At 40.8% G+C, this 16,935-nt stretch overlaps 1 pseudogene; it reads right to left on the minus strand.

The window, feature by feature from the left end:
* Positions 1-13,437: 13,437 nt before the first annotated feature.
* On the minus strand, positions 13,438-14,322 carry LOC132483312 (PSME3-interacting protein-like; annotated as a pseudogene).
* Positions 14,323-16,935: the final 2,613 nt, after the last annotated feature.

The raw sequence follows: 16,935 nt of genomic DNA on the forward strand, positions 1-16,935 counted from the left end.
TTGAGCTAGAACCTTTGGAGGCGCCATTTGAGATGCAAGAGAGAGAGAGGGTGACAGCTGGCCTGTTTAGTCCCCTCCTTTCTTCCTTTCCACTAATACTGGGTGTCTATTATTTGCAGGGAATGTTCTAGTCATTGGAAAGAGGACATCGAGCCAAGCAGTCAAAGTCCATGCTCTCACAGAGCTCACATTCTAGATGTGTGTGGTAGACACATATAATAAAAAAACCACATGTGTAATGCATGTCAGGTGATGAGAGTGATGAAGAAAAATAAAGGAGGATGAGAGAAAAAGGGTGATGAGGATGGGTGTGTGCTGTCTGAGAGACGGGGCCACTGGAAAGGTGACATTTGGACAGAAACCTGAATGAAGTGAGGGAGGGAGCTGTGTGTGTTCCTGGGTAAAGTGTGTAACTCTGTTAAATGAGGGTCTTGTTCTCTATGGAGGTGTCTGGTCTAGCAGAGTGAACAGGGCTGGAAATACTCTCCTGTTCATGAATGACAGAGAAATATAATACATGATATATATATATATATATAAAATACATGTGCTATTATAGTATTATAATAAATAATTATATTAATTATATGTGATATAATACATCATCATATGTTATGATGATATATTATTATACAACATGGTAGTGCTAAGATTTATTTATTTAGTTATTTTATTGGAATATAATTGCCTTACAGTGTTGTGTTAGTTTCTGCTGTAGAACAAAGTGAATCAGCTATACGTATACATATATCTCCATATCCCCTCCCTCTTGAACCTCCCTCCCCTGCCCCCAATCCCACCCTTCTAGGTCATCACAGAGCACCGCGTTGAGCTCCCTGTGCTATCCTGCAGCTTCCCACTAGCTATGTACTTTACACATAGTAGTATATATATGTCAGTGCTACTCTCTCAGTTCATCCCACCCTCCCCTTCCCCCCCTGTGTGGTAGTGGTAAGATTTAGAATAAAATACTTGAGCATTTTTCTCCCTTTGCAATTCCTGGATTTACCCTCTCTTCATTCAGTAGTGTGATTATATTGGGCAGGGATTTCCCAAAATACAGACAGCAGAGAATCAAATTCTTGGCTTTTGTGTTCCAAAATGGGCTGACTTCATTCTTATAATAATTTCCCTGTAAAAGTAAGTATAATTATGTCCATTTTTTTTGAGGCAAGAAATCAGAGGCTTAGGAATTCTTAAAACTTAAAGCAGAAACAGTGGTCTTAAAAGTCACGGTTTTGATGTGCAAGAGTCGAATCACTAAATCATCTGCTCAAAAACAACAGATTGTTAAGGGAAGCACTGAGCCACGAGGGGTCCTGGCCCTGGCCTGGAGACTAGTTGAGAGGGGAGTAGGGAAGCAGGAGACCTGAGAGGCAAGGTCAGCATCCCCGGAAAAGGGCTCCGTGTTGGCCTTCCCTCTCTGGGCTGAGACGGTGCCAGTGGCTGGGAGTCTGAGAGTCAAGGCCACCTTTTGCTGTAGGAGGCGGCCACCAAGCCTCTGCAGGGGAAGTAGAGGGAGAGAGAGGGTTTGCATAGCATCACAACTGATGGGTCTGATGCTGCATTTCAGTCTCCTCCTGCCTGGAAGGTCCATCAGGAGGAAGGGCTCTGATATCCTTTGGGGCAGCGAGGAGGGGCTCAAACGTGCTGAGTGATGGCCTGTGTACCTTGAAACCTGGATGAGGGAAAACAGAAAGACTCCTTGTGGCCCAAGGACTGGAAACCAGATGGAGTCTGAGACTTTCCAGCAAGTGCCTGTGAGAACAGGTGCCCATGATGGAATGATGGTAGCATAAACAGCTGCCACTTAGGCATGAGGAAGATGGGGGAGGGGGATGTGGAAATGACTGTTTAAACTTGAAGTGAATACCATTTTTCCCTCAAGGGACTGGACTGAGGTTTCTGCCAATGGCCAGAATCAGTGCATGAAATAGAAGTTGAGTCATAGGAGAGTAAACAAAGCTTTTCTGTTGTTGCTTTTTGGGGGCACAATTGAATCCTGTAGTTTGCAGACTAAGCATTTTTACCCACTCCGCTAATGCTGACAAGGTAGCAGACAGATACTCAGAGTTCTCTAGGAGATTTTCCAGCTGAAAATCCATCATCAGTCTTTGTGTCCTCTGAACCCAGAAAATGTGATCAATTCTCCTCTGCTGAAAAAATTGTGAGAGTTTCCTCAGGCTTAAAAGCCTTGTGGTTCAGAGAGGGAAGTCGGTCTCCTTTTTGCTTTTCTACAAATACTGGGATGTTATTTATACCTCATCTGACTTCAGCAGCCCTGCTCAGTCTTGTGCCTTTGAAATCCCAGGCACAGGTTTTTATGTGACGCTCTCTGCTAATAGTTCCATTTTCATGGGAATCTCCAAGCCTGGTGTTTTGGAACAGGGCACAAAGGAAGTGTCAGCGTTAGAATCCAGTGTGGCCTCAGGGGCCAGGTGGGAAGAAAAAAGAGAAGCTAGAATCAGATAGATTTTGGCTTTGCCACTTGCTGGCTGTGTGACTTCTGGAAAGTTACTTTACCTTTCTAAGCCTCTGATTCATCACCTTGAGAATGGATATTTATACCCACTTTTACAGAAATATTATAAAAAAAAAATGAGGTAGTATATTATTTTGCCAGGGCTGCCATGACAGAATACCACAGACTGGGTGGCTTAAACAGAGGACACTTATGTTCCTCACAGTTCCTGAGGTTAGAAATCTGAGACCAAGTTGGCAGCAGGGTTGGTTTCTTAAGGCCTCTCTCCTTGGATTGCAGATGGTTACCCATCAGTCTGTGTCCAAACCTCTTTTTCTTTAATTAAAAAAATTTTTTTTTAATTGAAGTATAGTTGATTGACGATGCTGTGTTTCAGGTGTATAGCAAAGTGATTCAGTTATACATACATATATATCTATTTTTTTTCAGATTTTTTCCCTTATAGGTTATTACAAAATATTGAGTACAGTTCCCTGTGCTATACAGTAGGTCCTTGTTGGTGATCTATTTTATATATATAGCAGTGTGTATATGTTAATCCCAAACTCTGAATTTATCCCTCCCCCCTCCTTTCCCCTTTGGTACCCATAAGTTTGTTTTCTTTTTCTGTGGGTCTATTTCTGTTTTGTATATAAGTTCATTTGTATTGTGCGGGGTATTTTTGGTTGTTGTTGTTTGTTTTTTGTTTCTGTTTTAGATTTCACATATAACTGATATCGTATGATATTTGTCTTTCTCTGTCTGGCTTACTTCACTTAGTATAATTATCTCTAGGTCCGTCCATATTGCTGCAAATGACATTATTACCATCACATTAAAAACAATAAAGTACCTAGGTACTGGGAAAACTAGACAGCTACATGTAAAAGAATGAAATTAGAACACTCCCTAACACCATACACAAAAATAAACTCAAAATGGATTAGAGACCTAAATGAAAGACCGGACACTATCAAACTCTTAGAGGAAAACATAGGAAGAACACTCTTTGACATAAATCACAGCAAGATCTTTTTTGATCCACCTCCTAGAGTAATGGAAATAAAAACAAAAATAAACAAATGGGACCTAATAAAACTTCAAAGCTTTTGTACAGCAAAGGAAAGTATAAACAAGACGAAAAGACAGCCCTCAGAATGGAAGAAAATATTTGCAAACGAATCAATGGACAAAGGATTAATCTCCAAAATATATAAACAGCTCACGCGGCTCAATATTAAAAAAAAGAAAACAATGCAATCAAAAAATGGGCAGAAGACCTAAATAAACATTTCTCCAAAGAAGACATACAGATGGCCAAGAAGCACATGAAAAGCTGCTCAACATCACTAATTATTAGAGAAATGCAAATCAAAACTACAATGAGATATCATCTCACACCAGTCAGAATGGCCATCATCAAAAAATCTAGAAACAATAAATGCTGGAGAGGGTGTGGAAAAAAGGGAACACTCTTGCACTGCTGGTGGGAATGTGAATTGGTACAGCCACTATGGAGAACGGTATGGAGGTTCCTTAAAAAACTACAAATAGAACTACCATATGACCCAGCAATCCCACTACTGGGCATATACCCTGAGAAAACCATAATTCAAAAAGAGACATGTACCAAAATGTTCATAGCAGCCCTATTTACAATAGCCCGGAGATGGAAACAACCTAAGTGTCCATCATCGGATGAATGGATAAAGAAGATGTGGCACATATATACAATGGAATATTACTCAGCCATAAAAAGGAACGAAACTGGGTCATTTGTAGAGATGTGGATGGATCTAGAGACTGTCATACAGAGCGAAGTAAGTCAGAAAGAGAAAAACAAATATCGTATATTAACACATATATATGGAACCTAGAAAAATGCTACAGATGACCCCATTTGCAGGGCAGAAATTGAGACACAGATGCAAAGAACAAACGTATGACACCAAAGGGGGAAAGCCACGGGGGGGTGGTGGTGGAGGTGTGATGAACTGGGAGATTGGGATTGACATGTATACACTGATGTGTATAAAATAGATGACTAATAAGAACCTGCTGTATAAAAAAATAAATAAAATTCAAAAATTCAAAAAAAAGTTACAAGGATATATTGTACAAAATGGGGAACATAGTCAATATTTTATAATAACTATAACTGGAGCATAACCTTTAAAATTGTGAAACACTATATTATACACTTGTAACATATAATATCGTACATCAACTATACTTCAATAATAAAAAAATTTTAATTAAAAAAAAAGAAGTAAGGCCCTTTTAAAATAGCTAGTGGGAAGCAGCTGCATAGCACAGGGAGATCACCTTGGTGCTTTGTGACCACCTAGAGGGGTGGGATAGGGAGGGTGGGAGGGAGGGAGACGCGAGAGGGAGGAGATATGAGGATACATGTATACATATAGCTGATTCATTCTGTTATAAAGCAGAAACTAACACACCATTGTAAAGCAATTATACTCCAATAAAGATGTTTAAGAAAAAGAATAAAATACCTAGGAATAAACCTACCTAAGGAGGCAAAAGACCTAACCTCTTCTTATGAGGACACCCATATGACCTCATCTTACCTTGATTACTTCTGTAAAGGCCCTATCTCCAAATACAGTCACATTCTGTGGTATACTTGAAGTTAGGCCATTAACATATGAATTTAGTGGGGACACAATTCAGCCTTTGGCCATACAGGTAGTGTATGCTCTACTGGTAGTGTATGAAAGGGCTCAGCACACACAAGACGCTCAATTAATGTGAATTCCTCTCACTGTCTCTTCATCTTGCAGTATGAGACTCAGACTATTAATGACATCTGCTCTAAAGAGATGTTCCCCTCTGAGGTTGCCCATGGGCAAATGGCTTGGAGGCAACATAATGAATATAGGAGATTTAATAGTTTTAACAGAAAATTTAATTCCACTGATACTCTTTAGATGTTTGAATTTGAACCAAACCCATGATTTCTCCGATTCACTTCCTGACAATAATAACTAGCTAACAGGCTGGATATCAAAATTATAACAAAGCAATAGCTCTGAAAGTGCCTAGTACACTGCTTGACTTCTGTTAGGTGTGTCATAAACATTTCTTCAGTTGGACATGGAGGTTTTTGGTAAAGTCCTCAGTGTTAAACAAATGTGAGATACTATATGCTCCTGGCGCCATGACTTTTGAGCTCTACTTTGGGAAGTGGAAATACCCACAGGTTATAAAAAAACCCAGATTTGCTTACTTCTTTAATGCTGTTTCTCAGGCGACTGGCTCCTTAGATGTTTGGGGCTGGGTTCGCTCCCCCATAGGTACTACCTGAAACGGATGTTCCAGGTAGTTGCTGTTCTCCAAGGTTCTGAGGGAGAAACTGGGGTGATTGTTCCTTCTGTTTTCACTCCTATTGTGTGGAAATCAGTGGGAAAGCCCTGCAGGCCTCCTCTCACGTTTCTCTGTACCTTCTCCTAAAAAGACACACACAATGTTCCACGCCCCTAGTAACCAAATGTGCTTCAAGCTCCCATACTGACTGGCTTTATTGAAGGTAGAGCCAGGTGTGGACTTCCCACCACAGGTGCCTGTCATCCTGTCTGACAAATGGTTCGTGCTCAGTGTTAACTAAGTGGATGCCACCTTTCCCTATCCTCAGCTGAACTGCCTTCACAAGTAGTAGAAATCTCTCTCGGGCTTTCATAGTTCCCAGAACCTTCTCCATCTCCATAGAGATATTGTCTTGGTGAGGGCTCCCCTCAGCTGTCTGATCCCCATGGGAATGGGGAGGGTTCATGGAAGAGAGAAATTTCAATTTGTGTGCTTCAGCAAGAAACCGCGGGGACAAGAGTCGGCCTGTAGTTGTTTGGTGATCTCATTTCTTTCCAAGCCAGCTCTTTTTGCTTTCTATTTTTGTTTTCTTTGTCCTCTGAGGCCTTACCCATCCAAATGCTCTTGTTATGAAGTCCAGAATGTGAGTCAAATGGCTGTTTTTGGTCCATAGGGGATTGCCTGCCCTTTGTTGATGGGAGATCAGCGTGGGGAATAAATCACAAATTCAGTTCTCCTGCCTGGAAAGGCTGGCGTGGACATTCAGTGAGCAAACGCATTTGAAGGATACGATTGACCAATCCCATTTGTTGAGGTTTTCTTTTACAGTCAGCAGAGATGCTTTTAGGCTCCCAGAACCATCTGGAAGGCCCAGTGACGTCAAAAGGAGAAGGATTTTATTGGATTTTTCCCTTCAAAGGAAAATTTGGTTTATGTGTGGTATCCTAAATAGCACTTCATTTTTATTTTTAGAAAACCTCATTTGGTTATAGTGATTCCTCTGTAGTGGTCAATATTGACTCTCTTGAGTAGATAGGTGATTATTTTAATTTGTTAGCACAGGGGAAGCCATTTTTCCAAAAAGTTGGTTTAACTGAGGTGATGTTTACATGCTGATATAGTGTTTCTAGGGAAAATAATGGGTCCCAATGAGATTTCCTGACACATGGTATATATAGATTATTGCTGTAGCTGGGTGGCCCTGCTTCTGCTCTGGAAATAGGTGTCCTTATTCTGAAAAGAAAAGGGATTTATTCCTATAGTGATAATAGCTAAATAGGAGGGCATATTATGGCTCCTTGCAGACAACGAAGGATATTAATGGCTACTTTGCTTTTAATATATTTATTCCCTGCAATTACTCAGTGAGTCCTATCAATTTTCCAATCACAGGCATATCTCATATATTATGGGTTGGTTCCAGACAACCCCAATAAAGGGAATATCGCAATAAAGTGAGTCACATAAATTTTTTGGTTTCCCAGTACATACAGAAGTTATGTTTACACCATACTGAAATCTATTCAGAGTGCAATAGAATTATGTCTAAAAAATCAATGTACATGCCTAATTAAAAATAATTTATTGCTAAAAAATGATAACCATCATCTGAGCCTTCAGTGAGTCATAGTTGTTTGAGGGTGGAGGGTCTTGCCTCAATATTGATGGCTGCTGAGTAATCAGGGTGGTGGTTGCTGAAGGTTGGGGTGGGTGTGGTGATTTCTTAAAATAAGACAATGATGTTTGCTGCATCAATTGACTCTTCTTTTCACAAATGATTTCTCTGTAGCATCAATGCTATTTGATAGCGTTTTACCCACAATAGAACTTCTTTCAAAATTGGAGTCACTACTCTCAAGACCTACTGCTTCTTTGTCAACTGTTTATGTAATATTCTAAATCCTGTTGTCATTTCAGTAGTCTTCACAGCATCTTCACCAGAGTAGCTTCCATCTCAAGAAACGACCTGCTCTGCTCATCTGAAGCAACTCCTCATCTGTTAAAGTTTTATCATGAGATTACAACAATTCAGTTACAGCTTCAAGCTCCATTTCTTTTACTGTTTCCACCACATCTTCAGGTACTTCCTCCACTGGAGTTGTGAAGCCCTCAAAGTCATCCATGAGGATTGGAATCAACTTCTTCCAAACTACTGTTCATGTTAATATTTTGACCTTTTCCCATGAATCGTGCATTTTCTTAATGGCATCTAGAATGGTGAATCCTTACCAGAAGGTTTTCAATTGACTTTGCTCAGATCCATCAGAGGAATCCTTATTTATGGTAGCTATCACCTTACAAAATGTATTTCTTAAACACTAAGACTTGAAATTGAAATGTCTCCTTGATCCATGGGCTGAAGAATGGATGTTGTGTTAGTAGACATGAAAACAACATTAATTTCATTGTACATCTCCATCAGAGCTCTTGGTGACCAGGTGCATTGTCAATGAGCAGTAATACTTTGAAAGGAATTTTTTTTTTTCTGAGCAGTAGGTCTCAATAGAGGGGCTTAAAATATTCAGTAAACCATGTTATAAACAGATGTGCTGTCATCCAGGTTTTGTGGTTCCATTTACAGAGCACAGGCAGAGGAGATTTAGCATAATTCTTAAGGGCCCTAGGATTTTCAGAATGGTAAATAAGCACTGACTTCAACTTAAAGGCACCAGCTGCATTAGCCCCTAACAAGAGAGTCAGCCTGTCCTTTGAAGCTTTGAAGCCTTGAAGCCAAGCACTGACTTCTCTCTATCTATGAAAGTCTTAGATGGCATCTTCTATCCAATAGAAAGCTAATTCATCTACACTGAAAATCTGTTGTTTAGTGTAGCCACCTTCATTAATTATGTTAGCTATATCCTCTGGATAACTTGCTGCAGGTTCTACATCAGCACTTGCTGCTTCCCCTAGCACTTTTATGTTATGAAGACAGCTTCTTTCCTTAATCCTCATTGTTAACCTAGTTTCCTTGAAGGAACCTCTGCTAGCTTCAGACTTTTCTTCTGTTGCTTCCTCACCTCTCTCAGCCTTCATAGAACTGAAGAGAGTTGGGGCCTTGCTCTGGATTAGACTTTGGCTTAAGAGAATATTGTGGCTGGTTTAATCTTCTATCCAGAACACTAAAATTTCCTCCATATCAGCGACAGGGCTATTTATTTCTTATCATTCATATGTTCACTGGAGTAGCATTTTTAATTTCCTTCAAGAACTTTTCCTTTGTATTCACAGCTTGGCTAATTGGCACAAGAGACCTAGCTCTTGGTCTATCTCAGCTTTTGAGATGTCTTCCTCACTAAACTTAAGCACTTCTACCTTTTTTTTTTTTTTTTTGCGGTACATGGGCCTCTCACTGCTATGGCCCCTCCCATTGTGGAGCACAGGCTCCGGATAAGCAGGCTCAGCGGCCATGGCTTACGGGCCCAGCCGCTCCGCGGCATGTGGGATCTTCCCGGACCGGGGCACGAACCCGTGTCCCCTGCATCGGCAGGTGGACTCTTAACCACTGCGCCACCAGGGAAGCCCAGCACTTCTACCTTTTGATTTACAGTGAGAGTTGTGTGACTCTTCCTTTCACTTGAACACTTAGGGGCCATTGCAAGGATTACTCATTGGCCTAATTTCAATACTGTTGTGTCTCAGGGAATAGGAAGGCCCAAGAAGCAGGAGAGAGACAGGGGAAGGCTGGTGGGTGGAGCAGTCAGAACACACACATTTATCCATTAAACTGGCTGTCTCACAAGGGCACGATTTGTGGTGCCCCAAAACAATTACAATAGTAATATCAAAGATCAATGATCACAGATCACCATAACAAATATAATAATAATTTAAAATCTGAAATATTGTGAGAATTACCAAAATGTGATACAGAGACATGAAGTAAACAAATGTTGTTGGAAAAATAGCATCAATAGACTTGCTTTACGCAGGGTTGCTACAAACCTTCAGTTTGTAAAACATGGAATATATGTGAGGTGCAATAAAGTGAAGCACAATAAAATGAGGTGTGCCTGTCTACAGATGAGGAAACCTGCTTAAATACCCACAGCCAGAATATAAAGGAACTGAAATTCAAACTTAGGTCTAATCTGATTTTAAAGCTTTTGCCCTTAACTGCTACATTCTCCTGCACCTCAATTTAGGGGTTATCTAATCAGAATGTCCCTACAGTAGTTCTCAAAGTATGGTCCTGAGGCCAGCATTATTCGCATTACCTGGACACTTGTTAGAAATGCAAATTCTCAAGCTACCTCAAATGATTAAATCAGAAATTCTGGGGGCTCAAGCTTGAGTATCACTGCCCCAAAACATTCCAAACAGGTAGTTATATAACCTCTCCGTGTGGCTCTTACATCCCATAATACAGTCATTCTCTCTGCTCTGCTTGTTTAACTGCACCAATCATTAGAAAGTTCTTCCTTATACTGGAGTATAATTTGCTTCTCTTCATTGTTCACCCTTTGGTTCTGGTTCTGCTGTTTGTCTCATCAACAAAATAGCTGAATGTAGCTATTGAAACTCACATGATCAACAACAGGAAATTGCTAAGGTATTAAAAAGAGCTTGTCTGATGGAACATGTGCAGTTTGAATGCCAGCTTCCGTTTTTTGTACATTCACCACAGATGCTTTATTCTTTGTCTCACAAATAAGATAGAAGGGGAACATTTCTGAAAAGGGGAAAAAAGAAAGACTGAGGAGTCAGGGTTCAAGGCTCCGCTATGTCTTTAGGATGTAGCCCTTCTAGTAGCTCTGGACCTGGAAGATGTTCTGTTTCCTCCAAAGTCATAGGTCAGATATAAAATCTCTCATGATGAGCAAAGTGGATCACTGAAACTCGAGGGAATTTCAGAGCAGGGTGAGACTAGGTTGGTTAGAGTTGCTGTAGGTCAGAGTGGAAGGAGAGTTTAGAAGACCAGAAATCATATGTGATGAGCAGATGATTGAATCTTTGCCCTTGGAACTAAAGATGAAGTTCATGTACTTCTTTCTTAATTTGGCTACCCCAGAAAACAAAGCTTCCATGCTATGACTGCGTTACATGCTATCTTGGGAGGGGGGAAAGGAGTGAGGGGAAAGGGATGTGAGCCAAGAACAGAGGGAAATCCAACACAACAATGCATCACTGAGTGGTCTTCTACTCCATATGAGTACCTGCTTGATTCTGCTGGATCAGCTTTTCAAATCTAGATTGTTATTCTTGGGGGAGAAAGAAAAATTATTCACTGGTTTCCATCTACCGTCTGTCAAAGTTCCACCCACAGAGTCTTAACTTCCCCAAACTCTGGGTCATGCATGTGTGGGCTCCATGTTGGGTCCTACACCATCCCATGCCTCATGGTCAACGGGATGGGAGGCAAGAGGCACTTGGCATAGGCATGAGATGAGATGCCGTCAGGTTTTATCTGTGTGAAATTGGTCAGAACCCAGGCAGAACTGGTGGCCACAGTGGTGGCTAGAGCAAGAGTCAAGTGAGGCTGAGAGGCTCTGAAATTACACAGAAGAGGTTCCTGATATAACACCATTAAAGTAATTTTGAAAAAAGAAAGAACATCCTTTTATTTTATAAGGTTGATGTCTTTTTTTTTGTCATTAGTTTAAATAATGGCAAAGGATAGCATTCCTAGCTTATCATAAATGCTGATTAACATTTTAAAACAAAATTGGGTTCTGGTTTCAGGTATGATGACTAACACTCTACTGGATGACCACTCAACTTCCATCCACAGAGAAAATAGCTGCAAAGTCTGGACCTAACACCAAACCAGACCAAACCAAACCAAAATCAGTATCTGAAGGTCCTGGAGAGCAAGCAGAAGTATACCAACTCTGGTGGGAAGTTCATACTTGTTTGGAGAGGGAAGACTGAATTAAATAAATAAATTTCTGTCTCTGCGGCATTTAGCTTGAGACTAAGTACAGTTTGCATGTGGCAACAGCACACGTGACAAAACTTGCAATCTTTCAGGCATGGAGAATAAGGAAACTGAAGTTAGGGAACTTACTAACGTTAATACTAAAGAGCGTGGGTAAATTCTGGAAGGGAAGAACCAGAGTGGGGACCCCCAAATGCTATCTATCCACATCTCTGACTGGACTCCTGAACTACGCATGGGCAGAGAAGACTCAAAGCAGCCAGCTAAAGATGAAAAAGATCTGAAGAGACCCAAGTTGCCATATAAGAAACAGAGTTTGCAATTCAAGCCCAGCCAAGGAAATATACCTGCTAAAACAAATTTCCTCTTTGGAGGAAAATAACAGAATCCATATTTTCCACACTATGGCATTCATAATGTTCAGCATAGAATTCCAAGTTACGTTTTACATGAAGGAACAAGGAAATAAAGCATATTTTCAAAAGAAAAGAACATGAAGCAGATCAGACGCTGAGATTAAATGGATGTTGAAACAGACAATGATTTTAAAGTAGCTATTATAATTATTCTCAACGAAGTAAAACAAAATGTTTTTAATAAAGGAAAATCTCAGTAAATATAAAATTATTATATCATTCTTTTCACCATATCCATTTGAATTTTAATATTATAGTGATTAAATATTTAAAAATTGGGGCTTCCCTGGTGGCGCAGTGGTTGGGAATCCGCCTGCCGATGCAGGGGACGCGGGTTCGTGCCCCGGCCCGGGAAGATCCCACATGCCGCGGAGCGGCTGGGCCCGTGAGCCATGGCCGCTGAGCCTGCGCCTCCGGGGCCTGTGCTCCGCAACGGGAGAGGCCACAACAGTGAGAGGCCCGCGTACCGCAAAAAAAAAAAAAAAAAAAAGTTCATGCAATTTTTTAATTTTTTTTTTTTAATTTTTTTTTGCGGTACGCAAGCCTCTCACTGTTGTGGCCTCTCCCGTTGCGGAGCACAGGCCCCGGAGGCGCAGGCTCAGCGGCCATGGCTCACGGGCCCAGCCGCTCCGCGGCATGTGGGATCTTCCCGGGCCGGGGCACGAACCCGTGTCCCCTGCATCGGCAGGCGGATTCCCAACCACTGCGCCACCAGGGAAGCCCAACATTTCTTTTTTAATGGTCAGAAATTTTACATTTTTTTCTCCTTGAAATAAAAATTTCATTTTACTACTCCCATAGAATTTTATCTAAGTATAAAATAATAGGGTTCAAATATTTTGATTATCATCATAATTCTCTTAAAATACATTAAAAATGTTTTTGTTTGTTTGTTTTCTTTTTTTTTTCTGTAGTTTAGAATCTTTACTTAGTCACACAACATCAAGAATAGGTTAGTTCCAGGGCAGTGCGCCATTCCATCACCTGGGACTTTCTCTCCCCCTGCACACTCCACAACGCAGTATAATCAAACGGTGCCTTCGTCTAGAATAGAATGTTTAAATGATACCTGTTCAATAACTGTCCTTGCTTCTTTGTGGTGTTGGGAAAGGAAAAAAAAAGAAACAAAAACCAAAAAAATAAGAAAGCAACAGAACCCAAACCCTTTGCAAGCCGCTTGGTACCTATCTTCCCAGGGCATTTTTAGTGGAGTTTCTGCTGGGCCTTGACCTCTGCCCTACTACATCAGTGAGGACAGAGGCTGTGGGACAGGTCTGGGCATCCATACTGGAGGAGAAAGAGAAAACGAACACAAGTCGGGCCACAAGTGGATTCCAGCACATTTTTAGATGAGGTTAAAAATGTCATGGTGTGCACAGGAAGCAGGCAAAGGACTTATCTGTGGGAGGTAATGCCTGTAGGCAGAATAAACTGTCCAGTCTACTCTTGGGGAGGAGCTCCCTGCGGTAAGAACAGAGGAACTAGGGGGCCTCGAGGAAGGTGTTGGCTCGGAAGATGGAGGACACGATCTTGCCGGTGGCGTTGATGGTGCCTTCGCTGTCTGAGCTGGACTCAGAGTCGCTGCTCCCAGAGTAGGCGCCCAAACCTGGGAGGAAGCCGATACAGATGCAGCAGAGGGGCAGTAGATGCAGGGAGGGACCACTCAGAGATGTGCTTCCAAGAGACAAGCAGGACGGGGCTTATTGATTACCACCTGGGTCAGGGTCCGATTGCAGTCTTTTCACACTGTTGCCACTCTCTGAGCTCCTGCCGACAGCTTTGCCTGGGAGAACTTGGTCTTGGTTTCTGTGGGTTTCACAGCCACTTTCTTCTCCACTTCCTTCTTGTTTTCTCGAGAAATTCCAACCTTGTTGAGATGACTTTTGTATTCCTTCCGTTCTTTCACTTCTTCTTCTCTTCGCTGCTTTTCTACTAGTTCCTGCTGCCGAGAAACCTCATCAAGGAAGTTGGTCTCATCTTCGTCTAAGCCTCTTACCATGTTTTTGAATTTGAACTGTTCTTCATTCTCTTGCTGCTTCCTATCTTTCTGTTCCTGTTAGCCTTTCATATAGGGACCGAGGGTCATAAACCTCCTCCGGGCATTCTTCTGGATCTTCAGGTTTTCGAACTTTCTCCCATTCTTCTTGCCTCCTTTTGCGCCGTTCATCTACTTCTGCCTCAGACACAAACCTCTTTTTGATAACAAGGTTACCATCATCCCCTCCATCCATAATGGAACAATCAGTCTACCAGCGTGCAGGAGGCGAGACCCCCTCACCTTGGCGGTGCCCACCCCAAACCGCCACAGCAAGGGCCACTCGCTCTTAAGGAAGAAGAAAAAGAAAGTAAAAACAGCCATTTAAAATTTTTGTTTTATGTACTAGCGTAAGGTTCTAGGTGTTAAAAGTCTATTTTAAATTGAATCATTATTCTATATAGTATTACTATAGAATTGGTCAAAACAATGCAAGTATATTACACATTTTGATAGCTATTCAATGGAATAAAATTTTACTGCAAATGTGTATCTTGATAAAACAGATGAGGTTATTTTATTTTTTCAATGTGTTTCTGTATTCTTGGATGGATATTACTTACTGCTAGTGTAAGCTAATGTTTTTATTTTTTATAGGTGTAAATATTGAGAAACTGCATTCATATAAGTAAGTGGATAGAACTGAAAGGGGGAGTGTATCAGTAGCAGTCAATAGTTATTGTTCACTAAAAATGATTCTTAATGATCCATCAACTAACATCTTCAATTTTGTAGAAAGCAAAGAATTGGAAACCACCTGATTTGTGAATATTATTTTCCCTAGTTCATTAGAGACACTCACTTTCTTATCACAAACACAATATTTAATTGTTGCATTTTTAGCGCCCTGGGTTTTTTTGTTTTTTTGTTTTTAACACTCTGGGGCAATGCATTGAAATAAGTTTAGAATGGATGAGAGGTGAGTTTTTCTTTCATTAAGTTGGACAGGGATAATTAGTGGTCCAGGAAAACTCAGCTTGAGCAACCATGTTGTCACCCATATCAATGAGGAATGAGTTTAAACAGAAATGGAAAATCTAGATACTGATCCTGTTGAAATTGTGCACTAATGTGTACTTCCTGGAAACTCTTTATGTATGTGAATGAGTGCTCCAGTTTGCCGATCACTTATTTAGATAATCAGGGCGCTGGAAACCACCCACTGGTTAAGAGACCTCAAAGGGAGGGAGTTTAAGAACCAGTTTTGTTTTTCTTTTTTACCTGAAAAGGTGAGAAAGGATCTCAGACTAACACTAGCCAATAGATTAGTGTAAAACAGGGAAAACTTGAGGTGGTACAGACTAACACAGTATCCAAAGTGCAGCTAACAACAGTGAAATCTTGGATTTCTCAAGGAGTTGGAGAAAAAAAATTCTCATCTGAGCAGTGTAATGCAGTGAATAAGTGCATAAAAATACAAAGAAACAAAGATGGAGAAGATCATCAGATGTGATAAAAGTAGCAGTACCAGCAGCACTTGTAGTTAAGGATAGAAAGTCATTTTTAGTAGATGCTGGATTTGAGTGAGTGCACTGGAGTCTGAGGAAGCCTGTGGAAATAGCCTACTTCTAGAGGTATTAATAATAACAGAACAAAACCATCAGTTTCAGGCAGGTTCAACTGAGGACTTACTTAAATACAAGGTGAAATAAGAAGCTATTTAGAACTGAAATAGAGATGGCCCATGACTGAGTTCATTAAATGTAGTTCAGTTTGACAGCACCGGTGCTGAAAGCAGGGTTCAGTCTTGTGCTACCACATCCTTTCTACACCTGCCTCTTGCTGTATCATGTGACCAAAGAGTTTAATGGAGATTAGACCAGATAATTGCTAACTTCCTTCTAGTTCTAACATCCTATGGAAGAACACTCTGCAAATGTTCATAGCAGCATTATTCATAATAGTAAAAAAGTGGAAATAATGAATGGGACAAAAATAAAAGTGGAATAATGAATGGACGAATAAACGTGGTATATCCACTCAACGGAATATTCTTTGGCAATAAAAAGGAATGATATATGCTACAATATGGATGAACCTTGAATACATTATAATAAGTGAAAAAAGCCTGACCAAAAAGACCACATATTGTATGATTCCATTCATGTAAACTGTTCATAACAGGCAAATCTATATAGACAGAAAGTTGATTAGTAGTTGCTTCAGCTTAAGGGTTGGAGAGAAATACGGATGACTGCTAATGGGCACCAGGTTTGTTTCTAAGATGATAAAAAGTGATTGTGATTATTACACAACTCTGTGACTATAGCAAAAACTACTGAAATATACATTTAAATGGGTAAATTTTATGGTATGTGAATTATATCTCAATAAAGTTTTAATTTTTTAAAAAAGAACATTATGAAAGAATTTTTAAGAAGAGAAAAGAGCTTGGATCCTGGCACAGACATAGGACTGTTCTGTTTTGACAGAGATTCTAAAAGGAGAAAAAGGCCAGGAGTAAGTAGGGATGAGGGGTTAATTAGGGAGGTTAGGGCAGACAGCCAGTAAGTAGCCTGAGGAGAGTGGGCATTTGGTGGTAGGGGAGGATGCTGGCGAGATGTCCTGAAATGGAAAAGGAGGGTATCTTAAGGCAGACTCTCTGCCTCAAGTCTTGTCTTTTGCCAGATTTGCACCTGGGCATGTCTTTCTAAAGGGACCCCGCTTGGCCCTCTACCCCCATATTCATATCCAGGCAGCTAAAGATACAACTTTTCTCTCAGTTTTTTTTTTTTTTTGCGGTACACGGGCCTCTCACTGTTGTGGCCTCTCCCGTCGCGGAGCACAGGCTCCGGACGCACAGGCTCAGCGGCCATGGCTCACG

The sequence above is a fragment of the Mesoplodon densirostris genome, chromosome 2 (assembly GCF_025265405.1).
Source record: "Mesoplodon densirostris isolate mMesDen1 chromosome 2, mMesDen1 primary haplotype, whole genome shotgun sequence".
NCBI classification, from domain to species: Eukaryota; Metazoa; Chordata; class Mammalia; order Artiodactyla; family Ziphiidae; genus Mesoplodon; species Mesoplodon densirostris.